The sequence below is a fragment of the Choloepus didactylus genome, chromosome 23, assembly GCF_015220235.1.
Source record: "Choloepus didactylus isolate mChoDid1 chromosome 23, mChoDid1.pri, whole genome shotgun sequence".
Classification (NCBI taxonomy): domain Eukaryota; kingdom Metazoa; phylum Chordata; class Mammalia; order Pilosa; family Megalonychidae; genus Choloepus; species Choloepus didactylus.
The window spans coordinates 17,249,265-17,269,995 of NC_051329.1; the positions used below are offsets into that span (position 1 = coordinate 17,249,265).

Consider the following 20,731-nt stretch of genomic DNA (forward strand, 5'->3'; position numbering starts at 1 on the left):
CACGGATATGACATTGTTGAGAAGAGAACAGGATCAAGGTCCGAGGGCTGGAACATTCCAACTTTGAGACTGGGGAAAAGAGGAAGAATGAGCAAAGGAGACTGAGAAGGAGAATCCAGTTAGATAAGAGGAAAACCGAAAGAGTGTGGTGACCTAAGAAAGAGTGTGGTGACCTAAAAGTCAGGTGTAAAGTCTTAAGGAGGCAAGAGTGATAGTTGCCAAATGAAGCTGATAGGTCAAATAAGATAAGCTCTAAAAATTGACCATTAGATTTAGCAATGTGAAGGCTGTTGGTGACCTTGTCAAAAGCAAATTTGATGGAGTGGTAAGGGCACGTGCTTTGTTTGATAAGTTTAAGAGAGAGTGGAGGAAAGGAATTTGAGGTAGTACGCAAGCATACACAATTCTTTTGACGAATGTGACTGCAAAGGGAAGCAAAGAAATGGACAGGTGGCTGGGAGAGAAAGAAGTGAGGTTAAGACAAGGATTTTTTTTTTTTTTTGGTAGGATGGGAGAAATAACATGTTTGTAGACTGATGGGAATAATTCAGGAGGAAGAAAAATTCATGTTATAGGAGAAAAGGGAGAACTGCTGAAGCATTATCCTTGAGTGGACCAGAGATGGTGGAATACAGTGCACAAGTTAAGAAATTAGCTTTAGACAAGAGCATGAATAGTTATCTATGCTAAACTACTTGCTTTGTAACTTTCAATAAACTACTTAATCCCTTTGAGCCTGTTTCCTGAAAATAAAAATAGCAATTTTAGAGAACTGTTCTGAGGATTAAACAAGAAAACATCTGTATCTGACCCTTGGTAGGTATACTCATTATATGTTATTTGCTAGCTACCTTTTCTTTCTTCAATTTTAATGTTTACAATGGAAATAACCACATATTATTTTGTGAATTAGTTAAAAATGTATACTTCTCTTCTTTTTCAATTATAAACTTCTTGAAGGCAGGAGTGGTCTTCTGGTCTTATTCCCTCTAGCACAAGGTTATGCCTGAAACAGGTCCTCAATAAATATTCACTGAATTTATTTCAACAACGTAGGAAGAAAACCGTTCCTATGGTTCTGACAAATAGCCAACAAAATGAATAAATCTGTCCAGTCTTCTAGCTTCTAGTCTTGTTTGTCAATCATTTAAAAAATCTTTGCCCATTTTTGATAAACATAAAAATCTCAAGTCTTCTTTTAAAATAATTTAGTATTTTAAAATACCTCACGTGTATCTATTGAGTAACATATCCCAGTCCCTAGGCATTAGGAATGATTGTTTTAGTCTAAAAAAATGGGAGGAATGGCATGGCGAGAGTAGGCAACAGCTTCTAATATAAAATCTTTATGTCCCAATTGATTCAGATCCTCTAGAATGCACTGATATGATATACTGGCAGATGATCAGATCATATATGTGTGCATGCTTGTGTTTGTGTGTGAATGTATGTGTTTATGATGTAGGAGGGCAGGGAAGAGAAAATGATAAAGTATGTCAAAAGCATAAACACTGGTCAATGCGGGTAAAAGTAATATGGGATTTTTCTGAATTATTCTTGTAATTATTCTAAACATTTGAAAAAGAAAAAAAAACGGAATGGGGTGAGAGGAGACTGGCAATCACGTCTCTTTAATTAAATAGTAGTTTAATTTTGACCCTGACAATGTAACATTTTAGGCTATCCATTTAACCTCTGTGCCTCAATTTATTTTCTTGTAGAATGGGTGGCATATTTACTGTCTTTACAGTCAAGATATGTGTAATTTAATTGTTATTCATGCATTTTAAAACTTCTACAACACCTACTGAATTAACCCCTAAAAAAAGGTAAAGAATCAATGTTTCAAACTACTTTTTAGCTTACTACATCTAATTATTCAGCAGCCATAATAAACTTAATATATGTAGGCAGAACAGAATATATTAAAATGAATTTTAAAAAAATTTTATTGTGGTAACATATATAGAACACAGAATTTCCCATCTCAACCACTTTATATGGATTCTAAACAACTGAAATACAGGAAGCAAAATTGACACTGAATAAAGCCACATATCTGTCTGACTAGTAAAGTGTTTTAAAAAATCAGACAACTAACCAATTTGATTGCTTTTATGTGGGACATGGACTCTTCTCTTTGCCACAGTTTCTACTTCCAAGGTCTTCAAGGGTGAAGTTTACACCTTTATCTTATATTTCTGGCACTGAGTTTGCTACCTCTGGAAAGATTTCTTCTTTCTTGTGATTTGGTAATAATGTTTAAAAGGAACCATACTGGCCTCAGTCATACCAGAAGAGAACAAAGTAAAAAATTGCCTTGAGAACTAGAATGGAAGGTGAAGGGATTTAAAGAAACAGTTTTAGAAAACTCAGATACCAGTCACCAGCTAAAAACAGAGACGTCATACTACGACAACTAGTGATCAAATGTCGTAATGTTAAACTTAAGTGATACGGCCTTTCCTTAATTTCCCACTGCATTCCATATCATTCTCTGCCCCATTTCACCACATGTAGCCACACGGGCTTTCTTTCACTCCTCAGAGCTTCAAGGGCAGCGTCCTTCTTGCTTTCAGATCTCTGCTCAAATGTCACTGCCTCAGAGAGGCCTTCCCTGACCATCCTTACCTAAAGTAGCTTTTCTCCCTCTCAGGGACTATCTTATCACTGTTATCTTTTCATCACAGTATTTAAATCTATATGAAACTATTTTATTTATATATTTGTTTGTATTTTTACTGTCTTTCTCTTCTGAGTCTCATTCACTGCTATATTCCCTAGTACATAATAGGCCCTCAACAAATATTGGTTAAAAGAATAAAAGGATATATCCAAAATTATGTTCTTGTTTTGGATCCCACAATATAGTAAAAGCTAATCTGCAAAATCCTGCTAAGAATCCAAAAGAATTTATATCTACTTGGATAAACCACATTTTCTGAAGTATAAACTACATATATAATTATAATCAGAATGTGGATAACACAGTTGGAAATGGGCCAGGTCATATGCCCAAAATTAAAGTGCTTTTTATTTTAACCCAACCTGTTTCTTAGAAAAGAGGTGGTCACTTTATACTTCAGTCCTTACAAAATCTCATGTTCCAAGGTGCTTTCACAGTTTTTCTTTTGAACAATAAAATACTAATTGGGGAAGCCACATTAGTTGGAAATGATGCAATTAATGCTAATTTTAGATGCTTATAGAGATCATTAAAAACAAAGGAGAGTTTAGTAATTATTGAGGGTATCATGTCTAAACTACAACTAACTAGATCATTACTTCTCAAAGTTTGAGGTATATTTGAATCACTTTGGGTATCTCCTTAAAACGGAATTTCTGAGTCAGGAGTTCTAGGGGCCGGAAATTCTGCATTTCTAAAAAACTTCAGGGTGATGCCATTATTGCTAACCCATAAATGGACTATACTTTGAATTTCAGGTACAAGAAGAAGTTGTAAACAAGATTTTGAAAAATCACTTCAAGAGCAAAACATTAATGTTTCACTGTGAAGCCCTCTGTGAAAATCACAAGTATACACTAAGCACAGAGGGAAAAAAAACAACTCAACCTAATATTGCGTGAATGGATTCTTGTGATTTGAGTCAAATTCCTGTGACAACATCATACACAGATTCAAAGAGTGCTAGACAGATTGAAGATGATGTACTTTGGAAAAAAGGGTGGTAGAAGATTAAAAATGAAACAATAATGATGACAAAGACACCAATGTTGAAGATACACATGAAGAAAACAGAAAATAAAATTGCTTCATGAAATGAGTGAAAAATGCAGTGTCTCTAAAGTAATGTTATAAATTTGTATATAAACTAACATTGAATATTCTAAACAGACATTTGACTTTAAAAAAAATTTTTTTTAAATTGTGAACTTTAACATTTATACATAACAGTGATAACTTTCAAAGTATGATTTAACAAGTAGTAAGAAAGGAAATGTCAAAGAACGTCATGGGCCACAGTTCCACAGCTTCAGCTATTTCCATTATTGTAAAACATAAAATACATATTGAAAGTGTTAACTTTCGATGTACAGCTTAACAAACAGTTATCCAGGTAATTCCAAAAATTGTTATGGTTACATTTCCACAGTATCAGTTCTTTCCTTATTACGCAACATAGGGTATATACAAAAAGGCAAAGATGTTCAAAGCACAATTCAACGAATAGCTATAGAGCAAATTGCAAAGGATGTTATAGGTTACAGTTCTACCATGTCATTTACCTCCTTCCATCTATTCCAACACTTCAGCACCTAAATATATATATATATATATATATATATATATTTATATAAAATTTCGGTATTCATAGACCTTTGTTAAATCTTATCTTGTTTGTTGCTACCCTTTCCTCTCACTTAATCTCTTTCTCCATCTCAGGGTGTCTAGGCAGTGAGCACCCTAACTTGTCCATATTGAAAGGAGGTGCCGACAGTATGGGGAAGGGGGCTACACCTGATTGTTGTTCTTAAAGAGGCTCTTGCCTCTGGGTTTTAGGACTTGTCTGGCATAGGGACACTCTGGTGGATTTAAGTTTCTGAGAGAGACAACAGCGAGTGAATCTTTTATAGATTCTCAGGTAGGGACCTAGGTATATGGGGACTACTTTTCTTAAGGGCATGGCATACTATGGCCATTTGGGATGTACAGCTGGAGCTTGCATAAGAGAAACCTCCAGGATAGCCTCTTGACTCTATTTGGACTCTCTCAGCCACTGGACCTCAGCTTGTTGCCTTTCTTTTTTCCTCCATTTGGTCAAGTAGGCATTTTCAATCCCTTGCTGACAGGGCCAGGCTCATTCCTGGGACTCATGTCCCACATCGCCAGAGATTCATTCCCCTGGGAGTCATGTCCTTTGTGGTGGTGGTGGTGGTGGGTGTTAATGAATTTATTTGCCGAGTTGGGCTTAGAGAAAGGCCACATCTGAGCAACAAAACAGGTTCCCTGGAGGTGCCTCTTAAGCATAATTATAGAAGGGCTCAGCCACTGATTTACAATCCTAAATTTCACAAGAGCAAGCCTCAAGTCAAGGGCTTGATTTATTAAGTAGTGGGTTCCTAATTTCACTTAATATATATTCTATCCCAAGATAAATGGTCAGTTGCTTACATTATCCTCCCTTAGTTGTACAATGATCATCATGCTCAACTTTAAAAAATTATCATAACATAATATATCCCAGAGCTCTTATTAACTAATTATTCATCCCTATTAGTGTAGTTTTGGTAAGATATACCTATTAAACATAGTCTTTAATATGTAATGGGTAGTTTTTCCATACCACTCCATTGTTAACCCTCTGCACCAGTGTCATACCTTATGAGTATATCATGCTAACACTTATTTAGGTTTGCAGTGCTACTCTGTGGGTTACCTGCCTTTAAATAACCATTTATGAATATGTTTGCCTTCAAAGTGTCACTGATACCTGTAATTCCATTAATGATCCATAGTCACACCTGACCATTCCCATATCAAGTTCACTCTCATTAACCTACCTGTACATATTAGATCATTCCCACTTCGGTTTTTTTTTTTTTTTTTTAGAATATTTTTAGCAATTCAAGTCCCCTTTCCCTTCCAAATAAATTTGATAACTAGCTTTTTGAAGTCTGCAAAGTAAGTTGTTGGAATTTTGACTGGAATGACACTGAATCTGTAGATCAATTTGGGTAGGACTGACAGCTTAATGATGTTCAGCCTTCCTATCCATGAACAAGGAATATCTTTCCATCTCTTTAGGCCCTGTTTTAGTTCCTTTGGTAAAGTCATGTAATTTTCTGTGTAGAGGTCTTCTACGTCCTTGGTTAAGTTTATTTCTAGATACTTGATTTTTTTAGTTGCTATTGTGAATGGAATCTTTTTGAGTCTTTCTTCAGTTAGGTCATTTCTAGTGTGTTCTGGTTTGCTAATGCTGCCGTTTTTGCAAAACACCAGAAATGTATTGGCTTTTATAAAGGGTGTTTATTTGGTTACAAATTTACAGTCTTAAGGCCATAAAGTGTCCAAGATAAGGCATCAACAAAGGGTACCTTCATGGTGTCCGCAAACCTGTTAAATGGGAAGGCACATGGCTGGCATCTGCTTGCTCCTAGGTTGCATTTCAAAATGGTGTTCCCCAAAACGTCAGTGTCAGCTTCCAACAGCTGTCTTCAAAATGTGTATCTTCGCTGTAGCTGTTCTCCAAAATGTCACTCACAGGTCCTCTGCGTCCAGGCCTCTGTGGCTCTTTTTAAAGTACTCCAGTGATCCAATAAAGACCCACCCTGAATAGGTGGGGCAACACCTCCATAGAAATAATCCAATGAAAGGTCTCGCCCACAGATGACTGAGTCACATCTCCATGGAAACACTGAACCAAAAGATTCCAACCTAATCAACACTAATATGTCTGCCCCCAAAAGACTGCATCAAAGATAATGGCGTTTTGGGGGACATAATACATCCAAACTGGCACACAGTGTATAGGAACACTACTGACTTATGTGCATTAATTTTGTATCCCACCACTTTGTTGAATTTGTTTCTTGGCTCAAGTTGCTATGTTTTCGATTTCTCAGGGTATTCCAAGTATAAGGTCATAACATCATAAATAATGACAGTTGTATTTCTTCCTTTCCAATTTGGATGCCTTTTATTTCATTGTCTTGCTGCTCTGGCTAGAACTTCTAGCACAATGATGAATAATAATGGTGACAGCATTCCTGATCTTAGGGGAAAGGCTTTCATTCTCTCATCATTGAGTACCAATCTGGCTGTAGGTTTTTCATATATGCCCCTTATCAAACTGAGGAAATTCTCTTGAATTCCTACTTACAAATGGCTCAGACAAGAGAAAAGACTTACTTAGGCCACACCAATCAAAATGAGTATAATTCTAACTATGATCTTTTGATTTAGAATCCTGTGCTTATTACACCAAGGTACTTAAATTTTTTTTAAGATCTACAATTTATTCCAAGAAAATTATTTCAGTTTTCTCAGTACCTTAGTTTTATCTGTAAAATGAGATTAAAGTAGATGATCTAAAAATTTCTTCTGTCACTATTGTTCTATCATTTAAAAATGTGTGTTTACATTCAAAGGAAAGGAAAGAGAATGCTAGGCAGTGGAAAGCTGCAAAGGGGATAGGAGCCTTTACATAAAACTATAACTACTAATGTATCCTCCTTCTCAGAAAAAATTGAAGGCTGTGTTTATAAAAATAGTTTTTTTCCCAAGGCAATGCCTTTCATCAGAATCAACTGCTTAAATTTAATTAAATAAAAAAAGGAAAATGAATTCATTTAAAATTCTATTGCTTTCCTCTTTTATTGCTCAGGTGTGACCTCTTTCCTTCAGTCAACTCTGCAAATAAACTCACTGCTTTCCCCCTTATGTGGCACATGACTCCCAGGGGTGTACATCTCCCTGGCAATGAGGGACAGGATTCCCAGGGATGAGCCTGGTTCTGGCACTGTGGGACTGAGAAAGCTGTCTTGACCAAAAGAGGGAAAAGAAATGAAACAAAATAAAGCTTCAGTGGCTGAAAGATCTCAATAGAGTCAAGAGGTCAGAATGGAGATTATTCTTATACATTATATAGATATGCCTTTTTAGTTTCTAGTGTATTAGAATAGCTAGAAGGAAATACCTGAATCTGTTGAACTAATAGACTTGATTCTTGATGATAATTGTTTAACTATAAAGCTTTTATCATGTGACCATATGACAATGAAAACCTGGTGACTGACACTCCCTTTAAACAGTATATGGGCAGATGAGTAATAAAATAATGACAAAATATATAAATAATAGGGGGGATAGATAAGGACTACGGGATGATTTGGGATTTCTTTTTATTTCTTTTTAAAAATTAAAAATTTTTTTTTCTTTATTTTGGAGTAATGAAAATGTTTGAAAATTGATTGTGGCGATGAATGCACAAGTATATGATGATACTGTGAGCCACTAATTGTATACTTTCAATGGCTTACCTGGTGTGTGAGTATATCTCAATAAAATTGCATTAAAAAAAACTCTATTGTTCTTTAACTCCCAATATTCTAGATAATTTCATTTTACTCACCTACATGGGAGCTTTAAGGTTAGAAACGGAGCAGTAATTTTGTAACCGAGAAGTTAGGATTCTAGGGCTGATTATGATTAATGACTCATTACATGGATACTCCTTTTTACATTCTAGTATATTGGAGTAGATAGAGGGAAATACCTTAAATCTGAACTGTAATCCAGCTGCCTTGATCTCTGATAATGATTGTACAGCCTTATCTTGTTCCCTTGTGATTGTAAAAACCTTGTGACTAACCTTCACTTGTATCCATATACCCAGTTTTTTTACTTTAAAGCCTTATGATCACTAAGGACGGCCCCTAATGTTTATTAATGAAGGGCCCTGGGTCAGCCCAGAACTAACCCACCCCAAGCCCAAAGTTATCTTGATAACCGAAGTTGGATCTAACCAAAATGGGCCTGCGTGACACGTGTAGTAGCTTAGACTTTAACCTACAAGTCACTTACACCTCATTATAATACTAAAAATCATGGCCATCAACATATTAAGGCTGCCGTTTTCTTAAATACATTCTGTGACTAAGCATGCAATCAATCTGCACATGCCCAATAATTAAATCACTTCTAATCACATCATCTGGGGGCGCTGTACTCATTATCCTAAAACCTGCCCATCTTTTGATATATAAAACCATCAGAATTATTGCAGTTCTGGGAGACAGATTTTGGTCTGAAAGGCCATCTGCTCTCCTGCTCCGTGCCTAGCAATAAAAGTCTTTCTCTCTTTGACACCCTGGTGTCTCAGGCAGGAATTGGTCATTTGAGCGAATTGGGCAAAGAATTCACCGCCTTGTTCTGGTAACAATTTTGGCTGACAATTTTACTAGTCAAAAATGGTTTTTTTTCCTTCCTTTAAAACCTTGCCAGTAGGTCATTAAACCATACTATAATGTTAAAATAAGTAAGTTGTATTGGTCTTAAGTTCTTTTAAAGACCAAGGAGTTAGTTTAAAAAATTAAAAATGGGATTAAATCAAAAAGGTAATTAAACAAAAGAGTCAAAATAAACAAGTAGGATCCCTCAAACAAATTGCTAAAATTTTCCCATAATTTTGAAGAATCATTCACTTGTTTCAACAGTTTTCTCCTCCCTTAATAGAGATAAACTTCTCTCATAAATTACACTTTCATACAAAAACCTGAACAGACTCACAAAATATTTTGCCTATAAGATTTTACAGTGACCTTGAGATCAGAATACAGTACCTATAAACAAAAATCAATAATAATAATTCATAATGGCAAATCAAGAAAGTCACAAAAATGTGTGTTGAGGTGCTTTTTGTATGTAGCAGTGTATTCAAGGTTTCTCACAATTTTGTGAACTATTATTAATGGAGTTCTGTTTGTTTTCAGTTTAAATTACCAAACGTTATTTAAAAAAAAACTGTTTTATCTTTGTGGCTGACAACTGGAAATTTTTTGAAAAGCACAAATTTTTAAAAAGCAAAATAAATGTACATTTATTTGTACAAGTCTCTGTTCAGGGAGTCAAACTGCGTTGACAGAGCACAATTTGGGGGTGGGGTATTTTTTGCTTTCTTCTCCATCCATCCTGTTAACCCTGTAATTAAAGCCTAATATGTACAAATCAAGCAAGATTACTGGGCAAGAGCCATTTCGTGACAGCATGAATTGCTTCTGTGCTTGGTCTAGAACATCAGCTGGGAAATATCAAAGGAAATCAAGGCGATTCCTTTGCTGACAAGAAAATGTAAAACTCTTTAGAACTAGAAACAGCAAGCTCAGTAATGCAAAAACACTCTTGTTGATCTGAACAACAAGAAATTCCCCATTTACTATTTAGCAAAAAATTGAAAGAGCAGGACCAAATCTTAAAAGATGGAAGGTGTAAAAGAAAATCTCTTTTCTGCTTAGCCCTTTGGCAGGTGTAGTACTGAATTTGCATCTAAGTGGTAAGTTTCAGAAGTCTGAGAAAGTAAATGTGAGCTGAATATCAAGTGATAAGAGGTAATTCTGAGACTCTGCATTTGAGTGTGGCGTATGGTGAGGGAGGGGCAAGTACTGAAGACGGTGGGATTAGCATAGCTAACAAAGGGCACAAATGTTAAAACCACACTTAAGTAAAAGTGAATTCAGAGCAAGTTTTCTAAATAATTTCACCATGTTTAACACACACACAGAAAAATCTTTAGTACACTTAAGTATATTTTACTAAGTGCTCTTTTCTTCCTGAATTCTGCTGCTCTTTCTGCTCAACAATCTTACATGTCCAAGGTCTAATTATTTCCTCATTCTCTACCCATCTTTCTTCTTTCATAGGACCCTTCTTTCCTGTTTTTTTTTTTTTCAAACCTCTTATATAACCACAAATGCCCAAATACGGTTCTCTTTCAAATAGTAATGTTTTAGTCAATTTTACTATGTACCTTCTGTATTACTGCTCACATATACCTGCCTGGGTTTCCTCGGTGCTTGAGAAATAAATGTTAGATATTATAATGCCATAAGCAGCTGCAAATGTCACCTTCATGGAAGGCCTGATTACAGCTGCAGAGAGGTGGAAATATTAAAGCAAAATAGCCGATAGGAGGAAGTTAAAAAAAAATCCTAGGACTTAGTATAGTGCCTGGTACAGCAGGAACTCAATGATAATAAAAATTTGCTTAAGTGTTGGTTGAAATTTTAAGGACCTTTCTCACTGAGACCATAAGCAACCTGTACTTTGTATCTCTGACTCCTCCCCAAAGCTAGACGAATTCATGAGTAGGGATTTAGCAAAGATACCTTTTTATTCTCACTCAACTTTTCAGTTATTAAAGCCTGAAGTAGTGGTGAGAATATTTCAGAGTTCAAGGCATGACAAGAACCAGTACATAAAAATTACGAAAGGTTGGAGATGAGCATATTATGATTATATTGTTTTTCTCTCAGACTATTCCCCTTTAACTTTCAGAGAATTATAATATTTATAAACAAAATCTAAATTCAAAATGCCTTGGAATATTTGTATGCTTTCAGGCAGTTTTTTAGACGTCTCTCCGCATTCTTTTTCCTTACTCATTATCTCTAAGCGGGAAAAATAAAACAATACAAAGCATGATTTTCTGCATAGACCTGTACTATCCTCACCATATTCATCACATCCATGGAAAGGCCAGTAGTCAGAGAAAATATATCGGCAAAAGGGAAAATAGGTCTAGAGCCCCAGGTCTCAGAATGAATTATAGTGCAGCCTAGAAGGTTTTGATGCTGTCTCTTGCCTACCACCTACAACTGAAGGCAGTCTAGCATGCTAGTGAAGCACATCAACACCGATGCAAGACTGCCTGGGTTTGAATCCTGCCTCTGACTCTTATTTACATTAGTGGCAAAATAATTTAACATCTCCAGGTCTCATTATTGTCTTTGGTAAAATAGGGCAAATGAAAAACACCCATAACTTATAGACTGTTAAAAGGACTACATGAGATATTTCAAGTGAAAGGCTTACCATCATTTCAAATCATACTTTAAAAAATATGCTATTAGCTATTACTGCCAATAAAAATAAATGGTGCTTCCTGCTTTCTATGTATATTGATACCCCATAAACGGTATGTTCTTAAAGAAAACAGGGATAACATTCCTCAAAGAATCAATACTCTACATGTTGCAATCCATTCTTGAAAAGGAGAATCATGATAAATATTCTACATGTTATAGTTCATTCTTGACAAAGATAATCACAGTGTTTACTTTCAGAGAGATGGCTTGCCAAAATGCAGATGCTTCACAATGAACAAATCCAAAATGAAGAAAGAATGCTGGGGCACACCCTGCCTGTTGGTTGCCTACCTAATAGCACTTCCTTCCCTTATTCCACAGACAGAACTATTTTCCGCCTGCCTTACAAGATGAATCACAATGGGTATAAGCTAGGTCACGGTAAGTTTTTAATTGCCATTGTTAAGGATTGATTTAAGGGTATGCATGTGACCCATTTCTGCCCAATGGAACCTGAGAGGACTTTTGCTGCAGACTTCGGGATAAGTCACTTTAGCAAAAAAACCCAGAATCAGCCATATCTGTAGGAAGAGTAAGTTAGCAATATTTGTCATTTACCAAATATATAAGATATTGAGAAATTGTTTCAAATAAGTACAAAATTTCCACCAGTTCTCATTAGTTTTGTTACGTATGTTTATAAGATGACAGGAGACAAAAGTTAAGTCATTAACTGAAGGGAAATAACAAAGACACTTCTTAAATTGACTCTCAGACCTACAGTGACCAACAGGTATAAGGGGTAGTCATGTATTTGTAAATCTCCTGGGAATTAGATTGTATCAGTTGATGTTAGTTAAGATAAAGAAATGGAAAAGAGAAGGAAATTAAAAATGTTTCTAAGTTTGTGTGATTAGGATAATGAGAGTATCACTGATTAAATGAGAAGAGAGCACAATTTGAGGTAATGTGATAAGGTCTATTTTCAACAGGCTGAATTCAACATGATAGCAAGATAGCCTAGTGTATATGGTCTGCAGGCAACTGGAGAAATGGGATAGAATATTAACTCTTAGAGGCATAGATCTGTGTGTTACTAGCATAAAAATGCCAACTACAATCAGGAGAATGGATGGACTCTATAAGTGAGAGAGGAAAGTAAAAATGGGCAGAGAGAGCCAGTATCTGGGTCTTCTAGAACAATTCAATTAGTTTAGTTGATGGCTCTATTTACCAGTTAGCTGTCTGACTCTGATAAGTCATTTAACAGTTTCAAGGCTCATTTCCTCACCTATAAAATAGAAATAAAAATAACTACCATCCCAAGGTATTGGGAGGAATTAATGATATAATGAATATAAAGCCCTTAACACAAAGCCTAATATATATGTAAGTTTTAAAGCATATACAAATATGTTTGAGATCAGGAAAAAAAGAGGAAGAACCATGAAAGGAAATAAAGATGAAGTGGCAGGTTCATTCATTCATTCATTCATAAAACAAAACAAAGCATGTGTAAGGCACTGAACTGGAAGAGAACCAAGATAATGTAAAGTCATATTCAATTCAGATTCAACCAGTATTAGTTGGGTACTTTCCTGTATTAGGCATTATGGTCTATCTTCATTTGTCTTAGTCAAGAGATGTAATAAAAGGTAGGAAATTTTCCAAAAGGATCTAGTTGGCAACGGTTGTAGCAAGTTAAGACAAAGATTTAGGAAAGACTCTTGAAATTGGCAAAGAGGAAATAAATGCTGATTCTTGAGAAAAAGGTTCCAGGTCTCCAAAATGGGTTTCAGTTAGGGTGGGAGGAAGAAAAAGGAGGGAAATGAAGGCAGAGAAAAACATTTTACAGGCACAACAGGAGAACAGCAGCAGGGTCAAGTGCAAGTTTTCGTATATAATAAGAGATCTGTACTTGCCTGAAGGAAAAAGGAAAGGGGTCAGTGGAAAGGAAGAGACAAGGACAGCTAATACTTAACCACTTTAAAAAACCTGTGGTAAAGCACAATGTATGTAAGTACACTTGAAAAAGAAACATTTTCTGCACATATTAGTCATTCAATGAATGTTGGATAAATGGATAAATAAAATAACTATTCAATTCAATGCCAATACCAATACCTTGATAGATTTTTGTATTATAAAAAGACATGGGAACAGACTGATTTTCCCTTAATTATGATGTCCTCTCAAGATCTGAAGAGAATGGAACAATTTTTTTTCTACAAGTGAAAATCTCATGATCACAGATACGTTCTTTATATCTACACACAGTGTGTGCTGAGATTTCAGGGGAAGATGAATGGACCCATGCTCTACTATCAGTAATAATATCTTTGAATACCACCATCCCATGTTATCTTAAGGGCAAGAGAACCTACCAGAGAAACAAGGTACTCCCCAAACACCCATACAATCCAATAAAAGAACATATCCAGGACTGGGAAAGGGATACACAAAGTATCGGACACCATTATTACTCCTTTACTGAATTCCTTTCACTTATTCCTTGACTCAAAAGAAGAGCTTCTCCCTGTTTTCAGCTTCAGCTTCTACAGATTAATACCATACTTTTAATAAAAGATGTATTATAAACCCTAATCACCCTTCCTAAAATTGCAATGTCCCCCACCCCCATCCTCCTTTTCTGCTTTGTTTTACTTATTAGCATTTGTCAACTTCTAATATGCTCTGTGCTTATTTTCTATTTTCCCCTTCTGGAATGGGAATTCTACAAGGGCAGATTTTTAATCTGTTTTGTTTACTGTTGCATCTCCAACATCTAAAACAATGTCTAACAAACAGTAGGTGTGAAAAAAGAAATAGCTGAAAGACTGACTAAATCATTCCATTACAATAAAACAATGTCAAGCTCCCAGAAAGTTTTTATATTGACTTTTTTTGGTCTAAAAGAATATTTATTGATTATATTTACATAATAAAATGGCAGATATGTATGTTATAACAAGTTAAAAATCTGATCTTCCAAATTATGTATTGTCTCTCCCATGTTACTTTTTTTTCCAATTTTTAGAACATTTTCATTACTCCAGAAAAGAAATAAAGACCAAAAAAGGAAACTCAAATCCTCTCATACCCCTAACCACCCCCCTCCATTATTGACTCATAGTATTGGTATAGTACATTTGTTACTGTTCATGAAAGAATGTTAAAATATTACTAACTATAGTATATAGTTTGCAATAGGTATATTTTTTCATACATGCCCCTCTATTATTAATTTCTAGTTATAGTGTCATATATTTGTTCTAGTTCATGAAAAAGATTTCTAATATTTGTACAGTTAATCATGGACATTGTCCACCACAAATTCAATGTTTTATACATTCCCATCTTTTAACCTGCAACTTTCCTTCTGGTGACATATGTAACTCTAAGCTTTCCCTTTCCACCATATTCACACATCATTCAGCACTGTTAGTTATTCTCACAATGCGTTACTGTCACCTCCGTCCATTTCCAAACATTTAAGTTCAACCTAATTGAACATTCTGCTCATAATAAGCAACTGCTCCCCATTCTTTAGCTTCATTCTATATCCTGGTAACTTATATTTCATGTCTATGAGTTTACATATTATAATTAGTTCATATCAGTGAGACCCTGCAATATCTGTCCTTATAAGTCTGACTTATTTCACTCAATATAGTGCCCTCAAGGTTTCTTCATCAACCCATTTTTTTAAGACAGTTTTGTTCACATACCATACATTCCATCCTAAGTAAACAATCAATGGTTCCTTGTACAGTCATGTATTTATGTATTCAGCACCATCACCACTATCTACATAAGGACATCTCCATTTATTCCAAAAAGGAGGAAGAGTCCAAGAAGGTAGAGAGACAAAAGATAAAGAAAATAGAAAGAGAAAAAAAGAAAAAAAAGGAAAAAAAAAAAAACATGACAGCTAGGAGGCAACAAAAGGAAAGATAGTATTAAACTAAAGTAGAATAAAGAGTCAGACAACACCACCAATGCCAAGTGTCCCATACCCCGCCCTTATGTCCCCTCTTATATGCATTTAGCTTTGGTATATTGCCTTTGTTACATTAAAGAAAGCAGAATACAATGCTTCTGTTAATTATAGTCTCTAGTTTGCACTGACTGTATTTTCCCCCCAATACCACCCTATTTTTAATACCTTACAAGGTTGACATTCATTTGTTCTCCCTCATATAAAAACGTATTTGTGCATTTTATCACAATTGTTGCGCACTCTAGGTTTCACTGAGTTATACAGTCCCAGTCTTTATCTTTCGTCTTTCCTTCTGGTGTCCACATGCTCCTACCCTTCCTCTTTCAACCATATTCACAGTCATCTTTGTTCAGTGTACTTACATTGCTGTGATATCATCACCCAAGATTACGTTCCAAACCTCTCACTCTTGTCTTTTCCTATCCGTCTGTAGTGCTCCCTTTAGTATTTCCTGTAGTGCAGGTATCTTGTTCACAAACTCTCTCATTGTCTGTTTGTAAGAAAATATTTTAAACTCTCCCTCATATTTGAAGGACAGCTTTGCCAGATACAGGATTCTTGGTTTGCGGTTTTTCTCTTTCAGTATTTTAAATATACCACACCACTTCCTTCTTGCCTCCATGACTTCTACTGAGAAATCTGCACCGTCTTATCAAGCTTCCTTTGTATGTGACGGATCACTTTTCTCTTGCTGCTTTCAGGATTCTCTCTTTATCTCTGATGTTTGATAATCTGATTATTAGGTGTCTTGGCATAGGCCTATTCAGATCTATTCTGTTTGGGGTACACTGCGCTTCTTGGATCTGTGATTTTATGTCTTTCATAAGAGATGGGAAATTTTCATTGATTATTTACTTTATTATTGCTTCTGCCCCTTGTCCCTTCTCTTCTCCTTCTGGGACACCCATGAAACATACCTCCATGCATTTCATGTTGTCATGGAATTCCCTGAGACGTTGCTCATATTTTTCCATTCTTTTCCCTATGTGTTCTTTTGTGTGTAGGATTTCAGGTGTCTTGTTCTCCAGTTCCTGAGTGTCTTCTTCTGCTTCTTGAGATCTGCTCTTGTATGTCTCCATTGCGTCTTTCATCTCCTGTGTTGTGCCTTTCTTTCCATAGATTCTGCCACTTGTTTTTTCGAACTTTCGATTTCTACCTTATGTATGCCCAGTGTTTTCATTATATGCTTCATTTCTTTTGCCATATCTTCCCTAAACTTTTTGAATCAATTTAGCATTAGTTGTTTCAATTTCTGTATCTCAGCTGAAGTGTAAGTTTGTTCTCCTGACTGGACCATAACTTCATTTCTCTTAGAGTAGGTTGTAGTTTTCTGTTGTCAAGGCATCCGGTTTCCTTGGTTACACCAATCAAGTTTTCCCAGACCAGAACAGGCTCAAGTCCCAGAAGGGGGCAATATTCAGTATCAGGTTTCCCTGAGGGAGTATTTTAGAAGGCTGATACACCCTGTGAGGCCTCAAGCTTCTGTGCCTTTTGTAACCTGTCCAGCAGGTGGTGCCTATCAGCCTGTTGCTCCTGACCACTGTAAGGAAGCATGGACCCCCTAGTTTCTGTTTTGGCTGTTTTTCCCCAGGCTCTGGGGTTTGGTTCTGAACGGAAGGCAGGTAGTAGAGCTGGGTACCACCTCCTTCCTCTTATGGAAGATACACCCCCTAGGGAGTTATCATCTGCATTTAAATAGGTTCTTCCTCTCTGACTCCACTATCTCCACCCTTGTCTGGCCAGAGCACTGTGAACTAAAAATGACTGAGGCTTTCTCCCCTGAGTAGCTCAGGTTGAGACAGAGAAAAAGGGACAGAAAATCCCGTTTAAGGGCCAGTCTACGGCCTCCCTAGTTTCACCCATCAGCCAGAGGTAGCACCTGGTCCTCTGGGCTCCCCCTCCTGGGACAGAGAAGTCTTTTGGCTCTTTAAGGTCAGTTGTCACTAAAAGCCTCTGTCTGCTTGTTGGGGATTTGTAGCTTGTATTGAGCAGTCCACATTTGTTAATTAAAGCCCCAGTTGGAGCTGGATTGAGGTATACTCACTTGTTCAGAGAGTGCTGCTTTCTACTACAGTGAGGTTTTGCAGTTCGGGCTGCCATGGGGAGAGGGGACTCCCGGCTCAGGTCCGCAGTTTTTACTTAAAGATCTCAGGCATTCCTCCCAATCTAGATTGGTGTACAATGTGTCAAGAGTCACGGTTACCCCCCAGCAGTTATTCCAGATTATTTACTAGTTGTTCCTGGTTGTTTATTAGTTGTTCCAGGGGGACTAACTAACTTCCACTCCCCTCTATGCTACCATCTTCTGTCGTCTCCCCTACATTGACTTTTAACTACATGTCATTTTTCACTTGTTGATTAACATTACTTTACAAATTTCATATTATGTCATATGAACTGGTTTATCTCAATTAGAATGTAATGTTTTTGAAGAGGGACTCTACATATTATTTCCTATTTATTTTACGATTGCTGTCATATTAACAATGCCAGCTAATAAATATAGTATAGTAATTCTCTTTACATCCCTGATTCTGCCCCTCTCATTTGCCACCTGATGCCAACCCCACTTTGCTGAAGAGGGTCTGGCTAAATCATTCTTTACACTGCTTCATTATGAAGTGATTGAATGGACTACAGTTTTAAGGTGTTGAAGTGGTAAGCAGTGTTCTCAAAAGAAATTCTTTTATGAGTTCCACTGCAATAAATGATTCAGCTGGCTGAACTTCATTTCATTCACTTAAGAGGGAAACACTATTAAAGAAAACAAAATAGAACTTCTCTTTTATTTCTGCTCTTTGGAAATTTAACATTTGTTGATATTTCTCAAACTGAGCAGAGACATGGGCTTAGAGACATGGGCTGTCTGGAGTAAGCTGACTATACGTTAATAAAAGAAAGAGGTCATCACCACTTGGCCTTGAAATATTAATTGCCTCTTCCTAGACTTCTTGGTATGACATTCGATTATTTCTTCATAACTCAGTTTAGGAAATTAAAATAGTTTATAAGTGTGAAACTCCCTAAATATTCTTCAATAAATTTGCTTAGTTGCAACATTCTCTAAAATAGAATGCAGAAAAAAAAGAGAATGCAATCTGAAATTAAGATGCTAAAATAAGGCTTCAATAACTATAATCTGCACTTCTTTAAGGCTTTTGATTTGAGTATCATACAAGTATAACTTGTATTGAAGTTTGTATTAGTTTGTGGCATTTTCAGCAATTTGTTCCAACAATGTTCTCAAATCTTCATGTGTAATATCTTCAGGAAATCTGTGCTTATAGAGATTTCAAGAATTTCTATTAGATATTACAAAACTATTTTCAGTTGATACGAAAGGCATATGGCAAACTAGTAAGAACATGACACTTAGAGTTAGAAAGGCAAGTGTTTAAACCCTTACTCTGCTACTTACTGGTATGATCTCCAGCCTGCTACTTGGTATCATGGTTAAGAGCATGGGGCTTTAAATTAAAGCAGAATTGGGTTCAGATCCGGAGTCTGTTCCTATGACTAGCCATATGACCCTGGGAAAGTTTCAAAACTCTTCAAGGTTCAGTTTCTTCATCTGTAAAATGGACATCATAATGTAAATAAATCCTTAGTGTGAGGATTTTATAAGATGGTACATGTAAACTGTTAAACAAGGTGCCTGGCAAAGAAAAGGCATTCAATAAACTATCTACTACTATTAATAACTGAAATATTAAATGTGATAATCCATGCCGAACATATATATGAATTATGAAGTACTTAACTGTTAAAAATGTAAGTCAAAATTAGACTCAACAGTCATTCAATTTTTCTCTTCCTTCTGCTCTGGATATCATAATAACAACATTCATTGCTATATAAGAGGTAAGGATTACATTAGTCTTCCTCCTTGACTGATGCTTAATTTGCTATAAGAGTCATTTTCAGATATTTTCAAGAAGTTTCATTAAATAATAATGTATAAAGGATCCTGTGTCATTGTTTGAATTGGATTTTGATTATTCTGTCCCTTTATCAATAATTTTATTAATATTTTATTTAAAATTTTCATCTTGACTAATTTTATTCCTAAGGATTGTGAATGGATGCAAAATTTTTCACCATTTTTTATCATACATGTTTCTTTCAAGTCCTTGAGTCTAAAATTAATATGGATCAGTCCTTACTTTTATTTGATGGACACTAATGCTCATTTCAAAAATAATATTACTATCTTTAAAATATTTTACGTATTGTACTTTGGACTTAATCATTTTATTGTGAACCAGATAAAGTATACTTAACATTAAACTTTTGCTCTCACAGTTTGTTCTAGATCAGTGCTTTCAAATAGAATGTTCTGTGATGATGGAAATAGTCTATAGTTGTGCTGTCCAAGTGGTAACCACTAACCACATGTGACTACTAAGCACTTGAAATGATGCTAATATGACTAAGGAACTGAATTTGTAAATCTGTTTAATTTTAATTAATTTAAATTTAAATAGCTACAGAGCTAGCAACTATCATATTAGACAGTGTAGTTCTAGATAATCCAAAAAACATTGGTAATTATGTTAAAAATGAAACAGGATTCTCATAACTAAACTATCTAGGTTGTATCATTGCCTCAGGAATTGCTGACACATCTAATTGTGCAAGAAGTAATGAGTTTTTCAGCACTGTTTTGCCACTTTATGAATTAACTTTTATCCCCATCCAGATCACTGGCAGCCTCGTACTCTTGCTTTGAAATCATTTGCTTTTTGTTTTGCAAAGATCTAAAATCTAACCGGAAGTTTACCTCTGACCTTAGGCTTCCATGGTAATCCTACTGCTCTTGTTGGCCCAATCTCTGGGGAATGACTGTACTGTCATCTACAACATCTCTCTATCCAACCAATCACATTTAGTTAGCTCCTTGCCCTTCTGCCTCTGTCTTAAATGGGATTCAAAGAGAACCACGTTTTAGAAAGAGGAACTGCTGTGTTCAGTTATCACGCAGCAAGGGGAAGGGTGAGACTGTGTGTCTATGTGTACGTGTTTTCACAGCGTCTAGGGAAGCAGCGGTAGCTACCCTCTCTAGTCCAAAGAGCTTCTTTAAAAAGGCTGCTGGGATCAAGTTCTGCCTCGTTTCACATTTTAAAAATAATAACGCCATTCAAAGCTTACATTAGCATAAAATGTTTTCATGTACCTCATCACATTCAA

The 20,731-nt window shown here is 35.9% G+C and overlaps 1 protein-coding gene across 7 annotated transcripts in view; it reads right to left on the reverse strand.

Moving 5' to 3' along the window:
• The window catches only part of TAOK3 (TAO kinase 3), a 172,408-nt gene that overhangs the window by 101,351 nt on the left and 50,326 nt on the right, over positions 1 to 20,731 (reverse strand). The window contains exon 1 of one of the 7 annotated variants that reach the window (XM_037816553.1): positions 2,102 to 2,466. The exons of the other annotated variants lie outside the window; for them this stretch is intronic. The gene's annotated coding sequence lies outside the window, so the exon portion shown is untranslated. Of the gene's footprint in view, positions 1 to 2,101; positions 2,467 to 20,731 lie in introns of those variants that run through there. 7 annotated transcript variants of the gene reach the window in all.